Genomic DNA, 25,910 nt, shown 5'->3' with positions numbered 1-25,910 from the left:
GGTCAAAGAGTAAGTAATGGTGTGAGGATTAGGGATAAACATGAGAAAGAGAACCCAGAAAAATGTGGGAAGTGGAAAAGGGGATTTGAATCTGAAAAATCTTTTGGATTTGAAACCAAACCAACTTCCAAAACTGGAGTATAGAGGGACACTCAGATAACATGTGTTTTAAATCTGCAACAGGACAGGAGCAAGATCAACAAGTAGAGGGAGTGTCTGATGAAAAGGTCGATAGGACCACAGGGGTAAACAAAGTTCGGTTATAAATGAAAAAGAGGGTTTGAGTAGTATTAGCAGCTCTAGAGGATTTATGAAGCATAACCATCTTAATGAGGGCAGCTCGGCCAATCATCGATATTGGGAGAGTGCCCTAAAAACCTTGCCTGTGTCTTCAATCCTCGTAACGTTTTCCCAAGATTGTAGTCTGGCATAATACTCAGGGGTGTGAAAAATATGAATTCAGAGGTATCGGAATTTTGACACTTCCCAGTGTCGTTAACTAATATGGGGATATGCGGTGGGATCTAATCCCTGCAAAGAGAAAGTTCATGGCGGCTAGTTGGTGGAATGAGCTCCCTCTGTCACTCCGTAAGGCTAACAATCTCCTGGCCTTTAGAAAGGAGCTCAAGACGTTCCTCTTTTCCGCCTAACCAGTGGGTCTACAGTGTTTTTGCCTCTGGGTTTTTCTTGGTTGTGTTTAGGACTCTGCCAAAGCGCCGGGACACCCGTTCTGGGTAGCCGTGCGCTCAAGAAATATAGTTTTAACATAACATAACATAACATAAAGTGAGTTGGTCCAAAACCTGTAAAATTGAATTCCCGTAGAAAGTCTAGGAGTGTTTGCGTGATGTCAATGAGATCCATCATTGCATCTTTAATATAAAGCAAAATATCATCAGCGTGCAAGGAGACTGACTGAAGGTTCTCCATCCCCAGGGGCGGCCGGCATGGCTCGCGGGTAGTGTGGGGTTGCGCAGGAGGAGGCATGAGATCGCGGGGCAGTCGCAGGGGGAGGATCGCGGGGGCGGATAAAAAAATGAAGAAACGTACCTTTCCGCCGGATCTCGCATCTCTGCTCCTGCGCTCCTGTCTCCGCTCCAGGAACAGGAATCAGGCAGCCAGGCTCCCTTCCTGTAAGCCAATCATAACACTGCAATGCAGCATTGTGATTGGTCTGAGTGCTGTGGCATGGCGCTCAGCCAGGGGCTGGAGGGGTGGGCATGTTCTCCATGCAGGCTGTAATGCAACCTGCATGGAGAAGGGGAAAGTACGCATGACTGGTTTGGGCGGCTCTAGAGGGCCGACCAAACAGTCATTGCACACTTAGGAGTGGGCAAACCACTCCTCCCTAGCCCTGCCCCGAGAGCAGAGCAGCCCCACCCTCCCGCCTGCCCACAAAGCAGAGTTATCATTTTATGATTCTACTATGAATGCCAAACACTGCTTAAAAGCAATGGGGTGACGCTCCTCCACCATAGTGTAGGAGCGACCACTGTCCATACTGTGGAATACCCTAAATAGGTCCCTGCGCATGTAAGCGGGCAGCTTACCATTCCATCGCCATAGCGAGGAGCAGGGACGATATCGGGCAGCCCCGGAGTGTGCCCCTGAAGATGAGACATTGGTAAGAGATACAGCGGTCCATCTTCACTCTAGCGGTAGGGCCAGCATATAGTATCTTTATCCATTCATGCAAATAGGTGCTTGTTCCAAACAGTTTCAAGGTATTGTGCATGTATTGCCAGTTTAGAGAGTCAAAGGCCTTTTCTAGATCCAGAGCGGCGCAAGCAGTTCAAGGTCATGAGTCTGTAGTGGAGGAGATTGTGTCCCAAAGTCCCAAAGGCAGCACAAGTTGAGTGAAGTGTTGCGGCAAAGAATTCCGCCGCAGCACTAGGGGGAGGGGGGCCGCGCGGCGCTCCCATGCTCGTGACGGAACTGCTCCGTCACGAGCTGCGGGCACACTGTGCGTGTGACGGAGCGCTTCCGTCATGGCCCCGCCCGCTCAATAGAACACGCCGCGCAGGTGCGAAATCAGCGTCGCGCAGGCGCGCCGAGCGGGCCGTGACGGAACCGCTGCGTCACCAGCACAGCGCGACCGAGGCTGGTGACGGAGCGGTTCCGTCACCAGAATGGAAGAGGATAAATCACGTGTGATCTGGGTGGTTCAGGTCCGGCCGGTATGGCAAAAGATGCGTTACAAATTGAGAGCTCGGTAGGAGGACATATCTCGGGGGTCTTTGTTGGGGTTGGGGTTAGCCGTAATTAATGTTTCGTGCATCGTACGAAGGCACGAGCCCTTGAGAGTAGAGACTCTCACAGACTTTCAAGAGCTGAGGGGCAAGTCGCATAGTGAACTGTGCATACAAATTCAGTTGGTATGCTGTCAGTTCCTGACAATTTTCCTCTGGTCAAGTCTTTGAGAATCCCCTTTATTTCCTGAAGAGTGAGTGGGTAGGACATAGTCTTTTTAGCCTCTGTGGGCGTCCTGGTGAGTTGCACTGGCGATAGGAATATGGCAAGATCCTCTTGTGTGGGGGGGGTCTGGGGTGGCTTTGTATAGGCATCTGTAGTATGCATAGAATAAGGAGCTAATGCCCGTTTAAGTGCACTTGAGTCCCTGATGGCATGGAGATTGCTAAAGGACCAGATTGGGTAGGTATGGGTTTGATGAGTTGTGCTAATAACCTGCCTGGGTTGTCACCTTTGATGTGTTTTTTCGATATGTATGTCGCGATGGTAGTAATACCAGTGTCATGATGCGCTCTCTAGTTCTGACTCTAATGGTGTTCAGAACATACCTAATGCTACTTGTGATACTGATGACGAGGAGGCCAATGATTTACTCCCCTCTCATTGCACAGATGAGGTCTTATATTTGGACCTACAAGATGGTAATGGCATACACACATCCCCCTGAGCAGGGGCCCCGGAAGAGGGGGTCCGGGTGGGGCAGAGCGCGGAGGCCAGTGAATAGGGGGGGTCAGGGTGTTTGGAAGTGGAACAGAGCGGGAGGCTGCCAAATCCCTGCCAGGGGCCGCCATGCAAATATGTATCCATCCTCAGAGGATTATTATATTAAGGATATATATTGGCGTGGTGGCCCCTGGGGTTTGGTGGCCCTGTGCAGGTGCACAGCTTGCACATGCCTATGGCCGCCCCTGCCCTGAGATGCCGGTCCTCGGATGCTTGTTTCCGTTCTGGGAAGGACATGGCTTTTGTAGTTTGGACTGGACTGTTCCCATGGGGCACAGGGTCAGCGCTGATTTGCATATCGCCATTGTCTAACCCAGGGTGGTGTGGAGTGGAAAAACGATGGATTTGGGCCCAGATCTTTGGACTGGGGTGAATGTGTGACATTGATCCACATTCTGTCCATCATTGTTGTGTTTGCAGTTTCTGAGATGGAGCTAGACTTGCCAATGAAGACAGGAGAGGTGGAGAAGTGTGGCTCAATGGTTAGAGCAGGCAGACCTCGCTGCAGAGCTCTGGCCAGGAACCAGGGTTCAATTCCCACCTCGGCGGGTCTCACGCTCATCAATTCCCCTGACTGGATATTCTCGCCTCAGTGCCTATTCTGATCATGGGTCCCATGCTGCAACTCTGGGCAATAGCTTGCTTATTCTCCACAACAGCCCACACAATGCGAGGGATGCCTGGTCTGCACAATGGGGGTGCCCAGGAGTGGACACTTCACAGGGAAAGCCAGGAAGGGTTCCCTTGCGGTATTCGTACAAGCGCTGAGAGGCCTCCGGGTAGCTGTGCGCTATACAAGTACAAAAACATTTACATTTACAATAGAAGAAAATGCCTCTTTTACGTTAGGGATACGAAGGGCAGCAAAATGCTTAGACTTGAAATTGCCCGCATTGAGACACAGGCAAATCTGCTAAAAGAAATTCTCCAACTTGGGACAAATTCATCTGAAATACTCCTGTGGTTAAATGACTCCCTTCATGACGATGGGCCACATTCAACAAGCATTTGCAATGCAATAGGTCTTGCATTATAAAAGTTTGCGCTATTGGCATTGCAAATAATAATGCAACACCAATAGCTCAAACATTCAGTAATGCCAGACCTATTGCATGGATAGTGAGCGATCCTGTCTAAATGTATTTGTATAATATGTGTGTGTGTGTGTATGTGTTTTAGCTGTGTGAGATTTATGTGCGTGGAGTGTGTGCGTCTTTTTGAGTGTGATTAAATGTTATTGTGTCCCTTTGCGACTGTTTGTGTTCATGTATGAATGCGTGCGGTGGAGAGGGAGGGACGGGCAGTTTCCAAGTCTTTGTTGACAATGTGTAGGTGCACTTATCAATTGTATCTGTCACTGTCTATTTGTGGGTGTATGTGTCAAAGAGAGTGCGTTTTTTGTGTGAGAGCGGGGCGTGAGACTGAGTGTGAACATGCATGAATGAATGAGAAATGCTTGTAAGGATGTGGTACAGAGAGAGACAGCCTGTGTGCAGATGTGCACCCTAAGTGAACGTGCATGCTTTGTGTAAGGTTGCGCAGACTGCGTGCCCTGCACGAGCCCCGGTTTCCTGACAGCTGAGGAGATGCTTTGACAGCGTGCAGAGGGAGTTGAGCACCTGGGTCATCTCTCCCGTCCCCTTGGCCTTCCTGTCCTCCTGCATCACGAAGCGGGTCAGGGTCATGGCGTCGGTATCGAAGGGGGCCTGGTCCGACATGTCTGCGGCTCTGTGGGGCTGTCAGAGAGAGCTGTGAGGTGACGAGCACTGCCGGATCTCCATGCGCCCTTCACCTCCTTTAAATGCAGCTCCACATCCGGGCCGGGTAGGAGACCTGGGAGGGCGAGGGATGCCGGCTGTGGGTGTGTGCAGGGGCAGTGGCACGGCATAGCACGAGAATGCGGCCAATCCCTCAAGGAGAAAAGACACTCTGGCATTTGGCAGTGGTGTCCCTCCCACATGTCCTGCAGAGTGGAGCAAAGTTCACCATCATCCAGCAGCTCTGGGCACTGCATTCGCGTAATTTCTAAAACAAAAGCAGACTTTCAGATAAAGGCCCTTTTAGGAACATGAACATTCTGTGACTCTTAACTGCACTCTTTTGGGCAGATGCGGAGCTGCGGCTCGAGCTTCCAGCTTCCCCCTCCAGGCGTATGTGCAGTACCTGGAACTCTGCCGCCCGCATTCCAACATATCGAGTCAGCCTGGCGGCGCGTGGCCTACGGCTCGTGCCCAGTGGCCGCGCGTGCGGACTTGAAAATCCGCCGTACTTGAATAAAGGCTGCGCGGCTCGTGCGGACCAGGGAGGCACCCGCCAAAGCGCCCATGGCAAAAAAATTTAAAACAAGCAGTAGGGGAAGACCGGCAGGAGCCCACCCCGCCTTCGTGAATGCCGCATGATGCGGCCAAAGCAGGATTTCAGACAGGGCTCCTGTGAGCAAGACGGAGCCCCGCGTGTTGCTGCAGTGACCGGCTAAAGACGCGAGACCAGCCGAGGAGCAGCGCAGAGTCCCAACAAGAGCCGGTGAGCGGGGTGAGGCATGCTGTACATGTAAAGCACGCCGCGCTTGGACAGGAGATGTGCACTTGTGTGGTGCGAGCAGGAGTTGTGAGAACGCCGCAACCCGTGCCCGTGCACATCTACTGTCTGTTAAAGCTTTGGCACAGACAGTTGATGTGCACGTGTACGGCTTGCAGCATTATTACAACTCCTGCTCGCACCATACGTGTGCACATCTCCAGGCTAGGCCTTGCCATGTGCGTGCACAGCTCCTGTCCCCTTCCGAGCCAAGTCGGTAACAATAGATCTCGCCGATAGCATGCAACGCTTTGCGCTGCATCGCTAGGCGAGATCTAAAAAGGTAAATTGAGATGAAAGTCTTACTTTACGACGTTCAGTATTCATAAAGGGCATTTACGAGTAGTAAATTTAGACTTTTGTCTCAGTTAAACCTAAGTTTTGGTCTTACGTTTAACTGAGATCTTAAACTTTTGGTCTCAGTCAAACGTGAGACCAAAACTTAACTTTAACTGAGACAAAAGTCTAACTGTACTACTTGTAAATGCCCTTTGTGAATACCGACTGCCGTGAAGTTAGACTTTTGTCTCAGTTTACCTTTGTGAATCGGCAAGATGGGCTACACCATATTCTGACCCTCTCGTTAGTCAACATCTGGCTGGGTGACACAGGTCAGTCCCCGGCAATCTTGATTTCCTGACTAGACACCCTACACCTGAAATCCTAGTAGTGCAGGTGTCACTAGTAAGGTCAACCCAAATTCTTTTCTATTCTCTTCTCCAGGTACAGATTTGAAAAGTTAAATTGGCTATCAAATCTCTCAATGCTTTTGGGGTAGTTACACCCGTGCTTTGTGCAAGATTTTGCTGGCCATCCTCGCTGACTACAGGGCCTCACTGGCCCAAATAACACAGGGTGGGAAGAATGCGGCCAAATATGAGCTACAAGCCGGCCTGGAAGAAGCCAAGTATGATCCACATGCTGACCTGGACATCACAGACTGCATAGTAAGAGCTATTAGTGTTGTGTTTAGAAGATACGCCTGGATGCAATCAATGAGATAATCAGAAGAGGTGCAAGAGTCCTTGATGGATATGCCCTTTGATGAGTCCGCTTTGGCCGCCATAAGTGTGGCAGGGTATGCTCAGACGTGAGTCCCTTGCTCAATTTGCCACTGGATTCAAGCAAGCCGGGCTGAAGACGGCTGGAATGCCAGAAACCGGCCCTCGGAATCTTGTTTGCGGTCCAGGGAAGACATGGCTTGGCAGTTCGGGCTGGACTGTTCCCATGAGGCACAGGGTCAGACTGATTTGCATATAGCCATGTCTGAACTGGGGTGGCAGAGTGGGCTAAAGAACGGTGATGGATCAAACCCAGATCTGTTGACTGGGTGTGAGTGTTTGATTGGTTCAGATGCTCCGTCCATCACCACCCCCTTTTGTACCGCTTTGGCCGCCATAAGTATGGCAGGGTATGCTCAGATGTTAGTCCCTTGCTCACTTTGCCACTGGATTCAAGCAAGCCAGGCTGAAGACGGCTGTAATGCCAGAAACCGGTCCTCGGAAAATTGTTTCCGGTCCAGGGAAGGCATGGCTTGGCGGTTCGGGCTGGACGGTTCCCATGAGGCACAGGGTCAGACTGATTTGCATATAGCCATGTCTGAACTGGGGTGGCAGAGTGGGCTAAAGAACGGTGATGGATCAAACCCAGATCTTTTGACTGGGTGTCAGTGTTTGATTGGTTCAGATGCTCCGTCCATCACCACCCCCTTTTGTACCGCTATAGCACTATCTTTGGCACTATTCTCTCCTGCCAAATAATTTTACCACCAGTATGCGGCGGTGGTCAACGCCCATCATCGGAGGTCACAGATACATGTGTCCCCGTGCCTCAACGACTGGCTGCTGAAGGAAGTCAACAGACCAACTGATATATTTGGGGTTTTCGATCAACAAATCACAGTTGCACCGGTGCCCCCATGCGAACTGGTTCCTATTGGGACAAGAATGTTCCCTGTCCAGTTTACAGGCATTTCCCCTGCCCCGAGTGACCCACTTCTTGTGAATCTGGTACCCTGAATTATCTTCGCCTTGGCATCACACTATTCTAGCGAGTGCTCAGAGACCTCCTCAAGCAATGACAACAGTGTTTTGTGATCTGTGGTTTCACCAGTTGTTTTTATCTTTATCAGTGAGTGTGGCCCGCTGACCCCTCTTGTGTAAAATTCTGCTGTTAAGAGACTGAGGGCAAAATGGAGATAATCCCAGATTACCGATTCTTAAATACCGAATCATACCGATTCGGTATTTAAGAACTGGCAATCGGGATGTAGGTAATTTTACCGATTTAATTACCGAATCGGTATGATTCGGTATCTACCGAATCGGTATTTACCCATTCGGTAATTGCCATTCATTCCTACTGGCCTGGAGGCCCATAGGAATGAATGTCAATTACCGAATGGGTAAATACCGATTCGGTAATTTGGGGAAACATTGAAGGGTGGCAGGGTGTCACTTTGACACCCTGTTGCACCCCTCAATTGTGCATGGGTGCACATGTTGCAGACATACATGCCCTTAGAAGTAGGGAAGAGAGAAAGTGAGAGTGAGTGTGTGAAAGTGCTGAAGTCAGTGGGTTCTATTTTTGTCACCCCTGATTTAGCATGTCACATTTGTAGGGTGGATATTACACCCCCAGACAGTTGAAATGTATTGCCTGCATTCCTTTGCCTAGAGTGTGGAGCCCCAGAGGCTGACATGAGGAGGAATGAGACAGGGCCACCTTCAGAAACACCATGAAGCCTTTCTTAGGAAGGGGCTGAGGATTAGTTATTTCTCAGCACTGTCATTTAGTAAAGGGTAGAGGTGAGGAATGGGACTACAATTTCTGTTCTGCTTGTGCTGCACATTTTGTTTACACAGGATGCAAGGTGCTAGCCTCACTAACTCCTAAGGGATCATGAATAAGGCTCCCAGTTTTCTGTTTTTACTGATTTTTACTGATAAATACAGACAGAAAACCAATGTGTTTTATGTGTGCGTGTTTTTTAACAGCGGAAATATACAGAACCCTGGGCTTCTTTTCAGTGACTCTGTTTTTCATGATTTCCTGGTCAACAGCAGAGCAGATAGACAGCATGGGGAGCTAAAAACAGAATGAGATTCTCTTCAACATCTGTTGACTGGGGGTGAGTGTTTGATTGGTTCAGATGCTCCGTCCATCACCACCCCCTTTTGTACCGCTTTTGGCCGCCATAAGTGTGGCGGCGTATGCTCAGACATGAGTTCCCTGCTCACTTTGCCACTGGATTCAAGCAAGCCGGGCTGAAGACGGCTGAAATGCCAGAAAACGGTCCTCGGAAGTTTGTTTCCGATCCAGGGAAGGCATGGCTTGGCAGTTCGGGCTGGACTGTTCCCATGAGGCACAGGGTCAGACTGATTTGCATATGGCCATGTCTCAACTGGGGTGGCAGAGTGGGCTAAAGAACGGTGATGGATTAAGCCCAGATCTGTTGACTGGGGTGAGTGTTTGATTGGTTCAGATGCTCCGTCCATCACCACCCCCTTTTGTACCACATCCTCTTCAATAATGGCATATGTCAACATATTTGTATAATGCCAACATTTATCTGTGGATGTATTGGTATGTTCTCTTGGCTGCTTTATTTGCTAAATCACGACAGGCATCAAAGTATGATTGCGCGTTTATCAGTTAAATAAATGATTGTCATTTATTCAAAAAACACAAAATAAACATGGATACATACCAATAAGATGGTCAAAGAATAAATACGGATAATACGGATAAATACAGACGGAAATGTTAAAAAAACAAATACCAGAAACCTGGAGCCCTAATCATGAATCATAATTCCCTGGCAGCATCACTTTCAAATGGCCAGCACATAGTGGAGTGGTGTGGCTCACTGGTTAGAGGCAGCAGACCCGTAAGCAGAAAACAGCCCGGGACCAGGGTTCAATTCCAGAAGCGGCAGGGTCGTGGACCAGGGTCAAAACAGACTCGATAATTCTCGCCTCGGTGCCTACTCTAACCAGGGAACACACTCGGCAACTCTGGGCATTAAGCTTGCCTCATCTCTACAACGGCCCCCCACAGATGCCAGGGATGCCTGGTCTCACCTTGGAGATACCCAGGAAGGGACCATCTCACAGGGAAAACCAGGACGGGTTCCCCAGCGCTCTTCAGCACCAGGATACTCCAGTGCGCTTTACAAGTATCCCACATAATAGAAGGCAGGCGCCATTGGTTTGCTAATCGTTTTCTTTAGCTGCCAACATTTTGAGCTCACTTAATACATCTGTGAAATTGTTATGTTTACACTTAGAAAAACAATGAAGAAGGGGATTAAATATTTCTTTACCCAAGCATTAAGTGTCCCTGGAAATGTGTTAAGTACCACCTTGGAATTTTGTTGTCAACGTGAGGCCTGGCGCATGTTTTCTTGAGATAAAGACGATGGGCCCTATTCACAAAGGTAAACTTACACTTTTGTATAAGTTTGCGACTTTTTGGTATTCTCAAATGTAAACTTAGACCAAAAGTCTAACTTTACTACTTGTCGGTATTCACAAAGGTAAACTTAGACCAAAAGTCTAACTTTACTACTTGTCGGTATTCACAAAGTTAAGCTTAGACCAAAAGTCTAACTTTACTACAAAGGTAAACTTACACCAAAAGTCTAACTTTACTACTTTTCGGTATAAATAAAGTTAAACTTAGACCAAAGTCTACCTTTTCTAGTAGTAACTTACCTTTGTGAACAGTCTTTTGGTCTAAGTGCTATCTTTCAGAATACCGAAAAGTAGTAAACTTACACAAAAGTGTAAGTTCCTTTGTGAATCGGGCCAATTAAACAAGCGAGCTGTTAGCTGAGGGGCCTTTACAGTCGTGGGTCTCCTGATCAGCATAGGTAAAGCGAGCGTGAAATGTGAGGATGTCGTTTGACCAACTACTCAACTGTTGGCCAACTGTTTGGTTGTTCATGTTTTTCAAAGCCTTTTTTCTTTTTTTTAAACAGGTCTGAGCTGCGTAGCCTGCGTCATGAGAAATGTTGTCCAACACCCCCATTCCTAAATGTCCTGTACACGCCTGCTGTACTTTTTCGGCTGAGTAGTCTTTGCTTTCGTAGTTGTGTCGAGAGATAAGTATCTTGACGTACACGTTCTGAATGCTGTGTACCTTTCTGGTCAAAGTGCCTTTGATTTTCTCTGTGTTCTGAATGATACCATCTAAATGGGCAGATTGTACCAACAAGACAGACTGCAAAGTTTCTTTTATCCGGTTCCATTGACAAAGTGGCTACGTGGCAAGAGGACTTGTTCCCATGGCCTTTTTGGTGTCTTAGTTTGCAGACTACTGTCTGGTTAATAAAAGACTCCATTGGTCAGGTGTCTTGTCTAGAAACCTTCCAAAGAGACTGGGCCAGAGCGATCGGCTGGTCTTGAACCCGTCTGATGTTTGTGAGTTACGTATATTCTGTCTCAGTTTCAGTGCATTACATTTTTTCCTCTGGAGAGAACCCTTTTCCCACATCCCCAATTTTGAAGTTGTTCCCTTTGGCATACTACTGTGGAAATAGATTTACTTCTGTAGTAAATCTCTATTTCCAAATTGGGAAGGAATCAAAGCGTCAATCAGAGGACCCACAAACTCTATGAAGTGTCGCTAAACATTCCATGAAAACACCACCGCGGAACTACCAGTAACGTGAGATCTTGTGCCCGGTCACATCACTTCTGTGCGACTGTCAACACATGAGCTGCCATCACCAGTAATTTGTCAATTTGAGGCCAGAAAAATGTTGTTAAAATTGTCCCATCCGTTAATAATTTTCCCAGTTTCGAGTTATTCATCAGGTGCCCTTTGTAGGTCTACTTTCAGGTAAATTGATATACATACGTCAAATGTATGTAAAGCATTGCCTAACCGATGTGCTTCCATTTTGGAAATATGTAGCACTAGCATTTTACTTGCAGTAAACCTTGAATAAATGAATAAAAAAGAAGAAGAAGAGATTATTGGGTATCAGCTTTGCGCCTTGCGGTTTATACGCATCCAATACCAGCTCTGCAGGATCTTAATATAGCCTTATAGCCTGCCGTAGCGGGCTATACCGGCTATTAAAGGCCCGCTGAATCGTTAAAGGCCCGAGCCGAAGGCGAGGGACTTTAACGAAACAGCGGGACTTTAATAGCCGTATAGCCCTGCTACGAAGGGCTATAAGGCTATTAGAACATTCTGCCACTAGAGGGCAGAATGTTCTAACAAGTTAAACAAAGGGTTCTTGAAGCTCGAGGGGATATAAATCCCCTCGAACTTCGAGAAGCCTTTGTAGAACATTGGAATGTTGCTCTGCGGGCCTTTACCGGCCCGTAGAAGCAGGGAGAACACCATTGTCTGCAATGGAGCTCCCAACATTCCAATTAAAAGTAGGAGCCATGGGTGGCCATGAAGGAAGAACATGTGTCTTCTGTTTAGTCTATTGACAAATGATCTTGCCGATACTGTCTGGATTCTCTTTCCACTGATTTGGAATATAAATTCTAAAGTAGAACCCTGCATACAGACAATATAACACGCCTTGTCAAACATATTCTAGTAACGTTAAAACAGGGGTAAGAAACAGACCCAACCCAATCCTACGCGTGACACAATGGATCAACAGGCAGGACTTACACGCTGGGGAAGGGGCAAGGTGGGATTCACTACTGAGGTCCTCATTTATAGGATTTTAGCGTAGGACAGCACAGCAAGGCAACCAAAGTGAATGGGCAGGACTGCTCCGTATTTCTGCAATACAGTGCCTTCCTGTCCTTTCTCCCTGCGCTGGCGCTGTTTCGGGAGTCTAACAACAACGCAGGCATCCTTGCACCTTGATGCAAGGGTTCTTCTGTTGCATGCAGGGTTGTTTTTGTGCAGGAAGGGGCAACTTACAGAAGATAAACAATCCTACAAGGCATTTTTCTCTTCCTGTGTGCTGCAATAGAAAGAGGAAAAACAAGGAGAAATGAATATATTTCTCCTCATTACACCTCACCTTGGAAGGCGTACATATTTGGCGTTTCCCCAGGCGTACATGATTTTGTAAATCTGGGGTACAATCAAAATCCATGGGTGATGCGTAGGAAAACTCACTGCAACGCCCATGGAACTTCTCCTGGGTGCAGAGTAAAGTGATACAGCAATTTGCACTGCATTGCCTTACTCAAGGACTTCATAAATAGAATTCAGAGCCCTGCATCATGCATTTACTACTTTATCTGGTGCAAAAGTGACATAGGGCTCTCATAAATAAGCCCCAAGTGTGTTAAATGACTTTAGCACATCTCCTTCAAACAGGTCGTGCACTTTGCTAACAGCTCGCAATGTCGATGGAGACCACCATGGAGCCTACCTCCAATAATCGAAGCTACATTACATCATACAGGTGCACCCTCGTGCACCCGCGGCCTGTGCAGGTAAGAGTGGTGTGGCTGTGTTCGGGGGGGGGGGGGGGAATTCGACAGATGACCACGAGGAAAAATCTATTAGAACATTGGAATGTTGGGAGCTCCATTGCAGACAATGGAGTGCTCCCTGCTACTACGGGCCGGTAAAGGCCCGCAGAGCAACATTCCAATGTTCTACAAAGGCTTCTCGAAGTTCGAGGGGATTTATATCCCCTCGAGCTTCGAGAACCCTTTGTTTAATTTGTTAAAACATTCTGCCCTCTAGTGGCAGAATGTTCTAATAGCCTTATAGCCCTTCGTAGCAGGGCTATACGGCTATTAAAGTCCCGCTGTTTCGTTAAAGTCCCTCGCCTTCGGCTCGGGCTTTTAACGATTCAGCGGGTCTTTAATAGCCGGTATAGCCCGCTACGGCGGGCTATAAGGCTATAATAAATAATTTTCTCTCGTCATTGTCTGTTGAAAACCCCCACCTCACCGCTCTTACCTGCGCTCACCGCGGCTGCCGTCATGTCCTACTCTACTTACCAGAAGCGGTTTGAGGATGTATTGTGGTATAAGGGTGTTTGGACTTGGCAGTGTGTCTAGATCGAATGTGATGCAACCTCTGGAATCCAGCAGAGGATGGACTTCTTGTTTTGTGCACTGCGAGATAAACTGCGTCATGGGAGAAGTCACTTTCTCAGCACCCTCTGATACACCTAAAAAGGCAGACATTGTTACCAGTGGTCGAAGTGGGCAGGATCGGCAGGGCACGGCGTGCCCCTACTTCTTTACTATGCTAGATTCCGTTCCCCTACTTTTTTTATTTTAAACACATGTCCCAGGACGGCAGAAATAGCCAAGGCCTATAGATAAGGCTCGGGGTCCGTGGCCGTTCGGGGATGGGACGGGCAGGAAGAGAAGGAAAAGGACATTGGGATAGATGTAGGTAAAAAGGTTTTACCGATTCTAAAACACCAAATTTTACCGATTCGGTATTTTAGAATCGGTAAAACCTATGTAGGTAATTATTCGGTATTTTTTACCGAATCGTTACGATTCGGTAATTACCGAATCGGAATTTAACGATTCGGTAATTGCCATTCATTGTAGGCCCATAGGAATACATGTCAATTACCGAATCGGTAAATACCGATTCGGTAAAATTGTGAAATAGTCAAGGGTGGCAGGGTGTCACTTTGACACCCTGTTGCACCCCTGATTAGTGCTTAAGGGCATGTATGTCTGCCACATGGCACAGGTGTAAATGCACACATTTGCATTTACATAGGAATTCGTTATTTACCACCAACTAATAGTTGGTGGTAAATGACGAATCCTTAAAGCCCTGTGGCACTGTTTACAGTACTACCAACATTTCAAAATACAGAATCGGTAATTTTACCGAATCGGTAATTTTACCGAATCGGTAAATTTACTGAAATTACCGAATCTGTATTTTTTCATGCCCTACATCTCAGTATCCAAATACCGGTCGGTAACGACCGAAAATCGGTATTTTCGGCTGTTACCGACCGGTATTTGGATTCCTACATCTGGCCCTTTGTCTTTTCCTTCTTGCCCAGAGAAGGCAAGGACAGTGTCCACTTCTCCTGCTCTGCCACTGTCAGCTTCCCCCTCTTTCTTACTCTTCCTAACTTTTTCTGTCTCGCTCCTCCTCACTTACTGAAAACCGTAACTACAAAAACGGTTATTACTCCCGCTCCTTTCGTTTATTTGTTCCTCTGTGAAATGGATCTCAAAAAGAAAAACACTTTTACTGGAAATGTCGTCTTTTCTGGACATTTTTCTATTTCAAAGTGCAGCGTCGGGACAGAGAGAAATAAAAGGTTCAAAATGTGAAAAATATCTAAATAAAGCAAGAAAATGTGGCGCAAAGTGGCCAGATTGATTTTATACACACCCAAACACATTAGCGCCACTTTATAGAGTTTGTCAGTGAAGCGCTACATTTGTCTTCTGGTCTTTCTTTGAACAACATTGTTTTCCCGGGGTGGGGGAGTGCACCATTCCTGAAGGTACTACAATACATGCTTAATGGGTGGATTGGAAAACCAATTGTGTGCCACAGCTCTGTGTTCAGGGATGTGGTCTTTTTACCATACTGCTTACGTTTTGTAAGGATATAAGCAATGGACATTGAAACAGGTCCTTTCTGCGCCCTTTAGTCATGTCCTTAACTTTTCAGCAAAAGCACTCACTGATTTCTGTATAGTGAGTCAGAAAGTGTTAAGGTAACCATGTTGTTCCTGCTTACATTTCACATGCTTTACTTAATCTTGCATTCCCTATGAGTGTTTGCTTTTTCCAGGATGTAACTTTTTTTTATGCAGCATATTAATCTTGCCGGATGTATGATAGTACAACGCGATCATTTTGATCGCGGTACTTTACATTGCGGATTTTACAACGCAAGTCGTTACAACGACGTGCGTTGGAGGGCGCGGATTGAGGATTATTATAATTTTCTATTCCAACACCAGCCCACGTAACAGTAGGGAAGGTGTTGGAATATAAAATTACAATATTCCTTAATCAACAGTGCCATCCAGCGCAAGTCGTAGTAACGACTTGCGTTGTAATGGCAGCGTGGTAAAGGTCGTGTGGTGTAAACACTGCGTTGTAAACGACGTTTACCGTCTTGCCTAGTGCGTAATTTAAATTGAGCCGCATCCAGGTGTTTATAGCGCAGCACAATTGGGTTGTAGCTGATGGAAGTGTGACAGAATGGTGGTCGGTGAGGGAGAGGATGTGGCACCTTGGTCAGAGCTGCCGAATTTAGAACTGGGGAACCAGGTTCAGCCTTCATGACCAGACTACTCTCCTGAGGGGGCACATTTCCATGCTAGACCTTAGAAGCCCTGGTGTCTTAGCACCAGCAGGTGGACCCTAGCGGTGGCAAGTGTGGGTTAACTTTGAAGGCCTGTCCACCACAATATATGCTGAAGTTCACCTCCAGTCTTGCGGGTTTGCCTTTGAAGCAGCACACCCTAGAGCGACAGTGACTCTGAGGTCACCGGACCCTTGAGCAGGGCGGTGTGCCCGGTGCAATCACACCGGGCTCTGACGTTGGGTGGGGAGCATCATGTTTGCAATTATATTATGTTTCTAAAAGCACTTGCTGTCTCCGTCCTGGCTGCCAGCAATTTTCTGCAGCAATAAAAATGTCGATAACTCCGGTGATAAATGTTCTGCCTAGAGAGAGATGGAGTCTTATCAAGTGGAAGTTTGGACTCGTGGAAAGGTAGCGCATAGGGTTAATGTGCCAGCTGCAAAGAACATGTACCATGCAGATCACAAAGTGCACATACTGTAAATAGGTCAGTGGGTTACTGCTTTTGTCACTGGGATCCTTTTGTTATTTGCAGTTTATAAGTCAAAATCCTAACATAGAACAGTGAGCTATTAACTGTCATGTATGAGCTGCAATCAAACTGCAAGGTATAAATTAAAACATTTTGGTGTTTTTCCCCAGTCTTTGATTATCCTAATGTTGGAAATAGGGTACATTTGGACAGAAATTAATTCTGCTTATTAAAGAGAGCCCCCAACCATGGTATTACGTTCTAAATTCAGAGTTTGTGTTTCTCAAGACCAATCAAGATTAAACAGCATAAAGCAGCACCCGCCGCAATGTAAACTATACAGGATGTGACCGCCAGGGTGGCAGTCACATCCTAATTCTGTTGGAGGGAACGCCGCTGCCCCTGCGGACGGTCCCTCCACCTCGGGGGTGGCGGATGGACGCTAGTCCGTCCGCCATCCTAATCGACGTCTAAGTACGCAAACTTCACTGTCTCTCTGCTTCATCTTCAAGCACCTTTAACATGTGCTGCTTGCCTTGGGGCCACTAGAATTAAGCAGCAATGGAGGACAAAATTGTGCCACTGTGTTGACTAAATTGTGCAGGAAAACAAAGGCTGCAGCGCAATGCAGAATATTTTCTGATACTTTATTATTTTGACATTTTTACACATGCTAGGTGTGCTTTTGGTTCCCGAGTCCGGCCCTGGCCTCTGCACTTATTCTTCTACAAATTAAGCTGAAGGCTAATCACCTCTAACTTCACAAGTAACTTAAAATTATTTCAGCTGTTGTATTCTGCGTGCCTGCACCTGTTCCACTGCTCCGCGAAACCCTTTTAAGGGTATAAAAGCACTGTAAAAAATACCCATTCACTTTCTTTCATCTAAACAATTAATCAAACTCCTCTTTACATCCCAAATTTAATTAATTTTTATTTTTGAGTCCTGGAGTAAATGGCTTCTTTACGGGAGATCTGTGAATGACGCGTCACCTCCGCTGTCTGCGGAGACGTGTAATTTGAATCGGCATGTGTTATCCTTTTCATTTGCATATCTGTATGTCATCTAATTGCTTTAGCTGTTTTCAGCCACAGCAGAGGATGTTCTGAAAGGGACGAGGTTAGACACCCAGGTGAACGGGAGGCTCGGAGTAAGACAGCTATAATTAGAGTAAATTGTTTTTCTTATATAGCTTTTCTTACAGATGTCGGCACTGTTAATGATAGGTTTTACTGTTACCCAATTTAATGGTGCGCAGTTTACCTACTTTTGTAAGGATGGAAGGCCGCGTCAGTCGGCAGTGATCCGATCACCGTTCAGGTCAACGATCATCATGACGTCACTGCCGGCTGCGCACCTTCTTCAGAGTTCTGTGAACGCCGAAAATACTTTTAGACTCGTTGATTTGGAATGATCAAATTAGTTCATACATAGATAAGAGTGTAAATGGTATTCAGGAGGAAATTACAAAATATTCCAAAATAAATAATGAAGAAAACCAACTTCGACCCGTTGAACCCTGACAACTACAGACCCATTACAAATGGACCTTTCCTGGGCAAACTGATAGAAAGAGCAGTGTTCGCCCAGATGTCACAATTCATTGAAGAGAATGACATACTTTCAGATTTCCAAACAGGATTCCGTCCGGGAAGAGGCACAGAATCTGCCCTCCTTGCCGTCTGCGATGACCTGAAGAACACAGTTGACCGCAATGGGGTTGCTGTGCTACTCCTCTTGAACCTCTCAGCTGCCTTTGACACGGTTGACCATGACACTCTGGTACAAAGACTCTACGAAGCCGGCATAGAGGGGACTGCTTTAGACTGGATCGCGCCCTACCTTCAAAACAGAACTAATGTTCTGTTGGGGAGAGGAGTTGGCCTAACGGCTAGGGCGCTCGACCTCGGACCTGAAGATCTGGGTTCGAGTCTCGGTAACGACGCCAAAACCTCCTGTGATTCTGGGCAAATCACTTAATCTCCCCGTGCCTAAAAATGAAAGTGTGTCCTCATGTAACGTAACTGGAAAATATGTAAAGCGCTCTGATACCTGATTCGGTTCGGGTCTAGTTCGCGCTATATAAAACTCTGCAAAAAAAAATGTCATCCATAACCCACCTTTCTCGTCCAAACCATACTCCACAAAAGCTGGAGTCCCTCAAGGCTCTATCATCTAGCCCGTGCTTTTCAACATCTACATGATGTCATTACCGGCACTGATCAATCAGTTTCACCTCACGTGCTATAACTATGCAGATGACACACAAATACTCCTTCAACTGGAATGCCCCAAAGACATTGGAAACTCGACAATTTTCAGTTGTCTCAGATATGTGGATCAATGGATAACATGGAGCCATCTCAAATTGAATGCTTCCAAAACGGAAATACTCACATGTGGCAATTGGAAACATTATGATCCGCTTGCCGTCTGGCCTAATGAACTGGGTAACAAGTGCTATTTAAATGCAAATCTTTTTCCCTATTCTATCCCTTCGCTATCCTTCTGAATCCAAATAATTGACTAACCTATCCACCACCACAAATTATTTTCATATTTCACTATACTAATTCAACAATAAGCCTTCTTGTGTTCCGGAGTAGCGTGCTACCTGCCGAAAAAGTGCTTTGATGCCTCGTCAGGGGTAGTAAGCGCTATATAAATGCAATTGCAATGCAATACAAAAACAAGTGTACGCCTCAAAGATTACATTGCAAGAAATTACTTAAAATGTAGTAGGAGGTTTCGGTGCCTCAAGAGAGAGTGGTAGGTAGGAGGATAATCCCCAACAAAAATTTTATAGGGGATGTACGCATCACCTTGCACGCATCAACAGATAGTGGCTAGAAGGTGGCAGAATTGGGTTATCACAGAATACATATGTCCCATGAATGGAAACCAATGGGAGCCGCTATCATTAGTGCATTTATGCTGACCCAGGTCTGGTGGCCTCGTGGACTAATGCGTCCACTGTAGGGGCCTGTGTTCAACGTCATGGTCACAGGCTCAAATTCCGGCGGATCCACTCAGCATTTCATCCTTCTCAGGTCGATAACATGAGTATCCTTGAAATGGGTGACAATAAACATCTGTTGTTCAGTGCCAAGAGGCGAAACTTAGGAGATGACCAGAGAGAAGGATCTACGAAGACGGATCGTAACTTCTCCCTACACCTCGTGCGCGCGACATGGTACACCAGGACATACCCGTACTGAGCCAAGATGGAGCGATTGTACCTAATAAATGGGGTTCGTGGATCAATAGGCCTGCTGTGGCGTTTTGTGAAGCGGAGAACCTCTTACACTTAATCCGGTCAATTAGACCATTGACATTCCAGGTTATGATTGTGAACTCATACATGATTGTAGGGGGTGGTGATTGTGTACTCGCGGGATGATGATTGATGGTCGCTATGGGGCATCGAAGGTCTGGCCGTGAAACACCAACAAGCTGTAGATGTCGTATTGTGTAAGAACATTGAACAAACACAAAACCATCAACATCAGCGAACCGAAAGACCGAGCTGGATATCGCAATCAACCTCTTTCCCTCAACAGACCCCCATCCTACTCCTCCACCCAGAAGCATCTGCCGCCCTTCAACAAAAACAAGGTGCAAGTTCAACTAGAGTCGTAGAATGTGAGCAATGCAGGAGCATCGTAACAAAGGATATATTGGTGCAACTGGATGAACGCTCTTAGGTCACAGCGGACAGCTACACATCAGTTTTCGTTTCCATAGATGCCTTCAGGTCTATGAATCGGGGAGATGTTGATCCAGTGGGGATGAACCAGAAGCCGGGCGGTGGATGGGGGTCACAACAGGTATCATCAGAGTCTCAGGAAGCTTGTGTCCTCAATGACATTCACTGTCATCTGCAGGATTTCCTCCTCCAATCCGGCCAGGTCCTTTTTGTGAGATCGATAATCCATAAGGAAGAGTTTGATTGCTTCGGCGAGACCACTGCTCCAGACCCATGCAGCCTCCGGGTTGGGGAACAACCTTTACAACGAAACCCTAACAACGCGGTACCATTACAACGCAGGTTTTAGAACGAAAGTTGTTACAACGACTTTCGCTGGAGGGCGCTCTAGGATACGGAATAGTTTAATTTACTATCCAACACCTTCCCTACTACCCACGGGGACTGGAGTTGGAATAGTAAATTAAACTATTCACTATCCAGTGCCCCCCAACGCAAGTCGTTGTAACGACTTGCATTGAGAAACCTGCGTTGTAACGGTACGCGTGGTAATACCACGCGTTGTACCGTCATACATCCCTCTGGGGTATCAAAGAAATGATTTGGAGTTATGAATCACTTTAAGTTTTGCAGGACACATAAGCATCTATTAAAGTTTGAGGGCCCTGAGTTTCTGCTTCACTTTGTCATATGAATTCTGCAACAGTTGTACATGACAAGTGTAGTCTGGGAAGATCAATACATGGTGTGATTGAAACAAAACTCCCCACGCTCAGCGTGGTTCCCACACAATGCCTGTCTATATAGTTTGGTATCTTTGTTATAAGGGGGATGAGAGGTGATCTGGGGGGAGGTTTCTGTGTAAGGGATCTGTGGGCACATTCAATAATAAAGTAGAAGGAGAGATGGCCCACTGGCATCCAAGATTTGATGCATTTTTTCTAAAGGAAGATCTCTGGGGCTGAGCTTTGAGGGAAACCAACGGATGTATGACGTTACAACGCATACTTTTACAACGCCTACCTTTACATCGCAAGTTTTACAACGCATACCATTACAACGCATAATGCTTTTGGGCGCTGGATAGTGAATAGTTTAATTTACTATTCCAACTCCAGTCCCCGTGGATAGTAGGGAAGGTGTTGGATAGTACATTAAACCTATTCCCTATCCTAGAGCGCCCCCCAGTGCAATGCGTTGTAATGGTTTGCGTTGTAAAAGTTGCGTCGTAATGGTAGTGCGTTGTAAAAGTTTCGTTGTAAAGGCTGTATACCGAAACCAACAAAGCGAAGGTTGAAGCGCCTTGCCCAACTTTGGCATCCTTCACAGCACCCTCCAAAGTCTGAGGTTGCTGAGAGGCAGGAAACTGGAGAAGTAATACGCAATGCAATTTGCATAATCTCAGAGAAGGGAAGGACCGCATCGCTGGTGATAGCGCACAGCCCTCTTGCGCGGGATCGGAAGCCATTCCGTACTGCGGGCCTCATGGGAAGGTCGCGCCTGCCATCTTGTCTCGAACGCGCCTCACCTTACCAGCATTCCCTAATAAATATGTACTCAGCTACACAGGGTTAATTAGTTATCAGAGAAGTGACTGGGCGCTCTGCCTAAAGTCTACGCAAATTGTGTGTGATTCTAAAAGCTCTATGTGGTGCAACTGGCGAGCGGGAAAACCCTATGACCGCTCAAAAGAATGTCTGTCAAAACAGACACACAAATAACTCGTACAAAAAAGTGCCTATGCACACACTAACACTGATTATTTACATTCGTATCTGTACAAGAACAATGCAAATTTGTAGAACCGAAGACAACAACATTAATAGATTCCTTGACACTAAGTTTCCATGATTTTCAAGATTTTAATCGTCCACAACCAGCCGACACGTGTTTCGTCGCGTTAGGAACAGAGTGTTTGCGACTCCTCAGGGCTTACGTATGCAGCGTGAACCCGATATAGGTCGCTCCACCGGTGATATTTCCGACCCGGCGGGGCCCGTGACCATCCTTAGTCGATGAAAAACGTTGGTAATTGTAAATATAACACTCACAGTATGTATGTGTCCTCAGTGCAATCTGGAAAAAAGTTGAGACTTTGTGGATCGATAGTCTAGGGGCGACTAAAAGTGATGTCGCTCTTTAAAACGAGTGTCCAATACACGGAACATGGTGACCCGGGGAAACCAGACGTGGCTCACGCAGCGTTTTATCAAATTGGGTATTGGCTGAGGGTTATCCGCTCCAGCCATATGAGGGGTTTCCCAGACTTTTTCGAATAGAACCACTCGTTTTAAAGAGCGACATTCACTTTTAGTCGCCCTGTCAAGGTTCGGCTTTAGACTTCCTCGGGGCTGAGTTGAGAGTCCAATACCCGGCCCTACTAAATTACCCCAATGCTCGATATGCAACGACACGAACAAATGAAGTAATTCAACGGGGCGCGGGAAAGGAAGGGAACAGCGGGGAGGGAGATCTGCAACGACAAAGAACACCAGATTAGCACACCCTATCTCCCTCACTCTAACAGGTATTCACAGAGCCCTTTACTAAAACAGTGTACTTCTCTTTATGCTTGAATAATACCTGTAAAGGAAAATACACAAGGCTTTATTCCTAGCGGAGACACTGCTGTGGAGGAGGTAAGAGGACTTGTACCCAGCTGTAAAACAAAACATACACGGTATAACATATACTGGTGCAAGGTAACCTGATTAACTGTGGTATACCAGTAAATACCCTACACATACCCTGAATACTGTTTTATATCAGATTGTACGGGTATTTCACAAGCCCCTCTCTCATGACCTCTCCTGTCTCCTGCAGAAATGAAAAGAATAGAAGAACCATAAATTTTGCTTCTTGTGGAACCTCCCTTGAATGCACCAAGATAAAGGCTCCTTTTTCTTTTGTATGGAACGCAGTGTTAACGTCACACCGCGATCCCCCCGAGTTATTGTGCCCTGTCTTAATAAAGGAGTCGTAGTTATACTCCTACAGGGCTAATGGAATAGCGAGGCTCAGTGTCCTGGTGTAAGTGAGTCCCTTCGCTTTTCCTTGTTCTCAAAATATACAGGTAGATACAAATAATGTTTGGCTACACAGCAGCGCCAGGTTATTGCCGCTCCAAACTGCCCTCGAAATGACAAACAGGGCTCAGAAACAGTTATCAATGCTGGGAGCTTTCGGTGGCGGCCGGCCGGTGTGCTGTTGGGATCGATGGAACCAACGCCTCACACCGCCGCCATAAAGCCCCTTACTCACGGTTCTGACGGACTAGGAAAACAAGTCAGACACAGCCAAAAGGACCGTAGCTCCGCACTCTCTCTTGGGACTTCGGAATTATCGGCGTTGCACGGCCGTTAGTTCCGCTTCTTTATTTCCTGGCATGCGTGCGCACATGACGTCCTACGTGCATTACGCGCAGCATGCCGGGAACTGTAGTTTTCTTGCTTCCGTCTCCAGCCCGGGACCCGTGCACACAGCTTTACATCGCGGGACATGACAGTACATCCCCCTTCACAAAGGGGACCCTCCCGCCTTGGGCTTCGCAGGAAACAACCGATGGAACTGAGCCACCAACCTGGGAGCCCGAACAGCCCTGGCCGGCTCCCAGGAATCCTCCTCCGGCCCATACCCCTTCCAGGACAGCAAGTACTGCAATCGACCCCTCACCCATCTAGAGTCCAGCACCTTCCGTACCTCATACTCCTTATCCTGATGCACCCAGACAGGCTGAGGTGATCTGCGCACAGGACACCTAGAGGGTTTCAAAAGCGACACATGAAAAACCGGATGAATCCGCATCTGCGCCGGCAGACGCAAACGCACAGCCACAGGGTTCACATGTTCCACCACTCGGTAAGGACCGATGAACCGGGGGTTAAACACGCTGGGCCTCTTAAACTTGATGTTACGAGTGGACAACCACACCAGATCCCCCTTCCGATAGATTGGATTGGGTCTCCTGTGCCTGTCGGCCTGTTGTTTGTACCTAGCTTTGGCCTTTGTAAGATTCCTGCGCGTATCCAAAAGAATTTGGCGCACACGCAGCAATCTCTCCCTCACCTCAGGTAATTTCACATTATCTGATGGTAACAGCATGGGGGTGAACCGGGGGTGATGCCCATAGGAACAATAGAAAGGTGAGTGGAGAGTGGATGCGTGTTGGGTGCTATTGTAGGCCACCTCTGCCACCCACAACCAAGTTACCCAGGAATCACTGCTTTCTTGAACATAACAACGGAGATACTGTTTTAGGGATTGGTTTACTCTCTCCGTCTGTCCATCTGTTTGCGGATGGAAGCTTGTGGACACAGACGAGGTGATGTGTAAGGCGGTGCACCATGTTTTCCAGAATCTGGCTGTAAACTGAGCCCCGCGATCAGATACGATATCACGGGGTAGACCATGTAGCCTTACAACGTTCACCAGTAGGAGTTGAGCCAATTGGCCCGCAGAGGGCACCTGATCACAGGCTATGAAGTGACCCATCTTTGTTAGGAAGTCCACCACAACCACTATAGCCGTTTTGCCTTGGTCTTTTGGGAGTCCTACTATGAAGTCCACTGAGAATCTTTCCCATGGAAGGGTAGGAGTGAGAAGCGGTTGTAACAACCCTTGCGGTTGTTGTCGGTTTGATTTCATCTGATTGCAGGTGACACACTCCGCCACCCATCGGATCAAATCTGGTCTAATGGAAGGCCACCAGAATTGTCTTTGGGTCTTTTCTAACGTTTTAATGAATCCCATATGTCCCGCACACGGGGCGTTGTGACACCAGGAGAAGACCGTCTTCCGCAACGCAGCCGTAGGTATAAGAACCTGTGTTCCTCTCATGGGGATACCTTGTTTCATCTTCCACTCAGGATGATGCCGAAGCCAAGTGCGCCACACACAGGTTTGGGCTCCTCTCCGTACACCCGTAAGGAAATCGTTGGTGTGTGTTACTCCTATCACCTGTCCGGGTTCAATGATAGATCGAACAGGTTTCTCCAAAGGGAGCAGGTGGTTTTCTCTTCGTGTCAGTGCATCAGCTTTTCTGTTGTTGGTGCCGGGCCTGAACGTCACCATGAAGCGGTATTCTTCGAAGAACAACATCCACCGAAGCTGTCTGGGGGTCAGATGTCTTGCTGCTCTTAAAAACTGTAGATTGCGATGGTCAGTATACACCGTGATCAGGTGTTTTGCTCCCATCAGCCAGTGTCGCCAGGTCAAGAAAGCGTCTCTGATGGCAAGCAGTTCTTTTTCCGCTATAGTATAATTTACTTCTGCAGGGCTGAGTTTCCTCGACATATAGGCGATTGGGTGTAGAACACCCGAGGTACCCTCTTTTTGGGACAAAACTGCCCCCAAAGCTATCTCAGAGGCATCTGCCTCTACGATGAACGGGAGATCCGGATTGGCATGCGTCAACACCGGGGCAGAGGAAAATGCAGTTTTTAAAGCGTTGAACGCACGCTCTGCTTCCTGGTCCCACACGAACTGGGTGTTCTTCTTTGTAAGTTTCGTGAGGGGTGCCACCATTCCTGAGAACCCTGCTATGAATCTCCTGTAGAAGTTTGCAAAACCCAACAGGCTCTGTATGTCCTTGACATTCTTGGGTACAGGCCATTCCACTATGGCCTTCACTTTTCTTTCTGCCATCACTTGTCCCGAGGGCGTCAGTATCACACCCAGAAATTCCACTGTTGTGACATGGAATTCACATTTGGTGATTTTACAAAAGAGATGGTGTTCCTTAAGAGCCTGTAATACCGATTTAACATGGGTTATGTGCTCCTCAGTCGAATTTGAATAGACCAGAATGTCGTCTATGTAAACGACCACATGACGGTCCAAAAAGTCTCGAAGCACTTCGTTGAGAAAGAATTGAAACGCGGCCGGGGCGTTGCAAAGCCCAAAGGGCATCACCAAATACTCATAGAGCCCATACCGCGT

The sequence above is a fragment of the Lissotriton helveticus genome, chromosome 6, assembly GCF_964261635.1.
Source record: "Lissotriton helveticus chromosome 6, aLisHel1.1, whole genome shotgun sequence".
Lineage (NCBI taxonomy): Eukaryota > Metazoa > Chordata > Amphibia > Caudata > Salamandridae > Lissotriton > Lissotriton helveticus.
Note: the sequence above shows the minus strand (reverse complement) of the source record.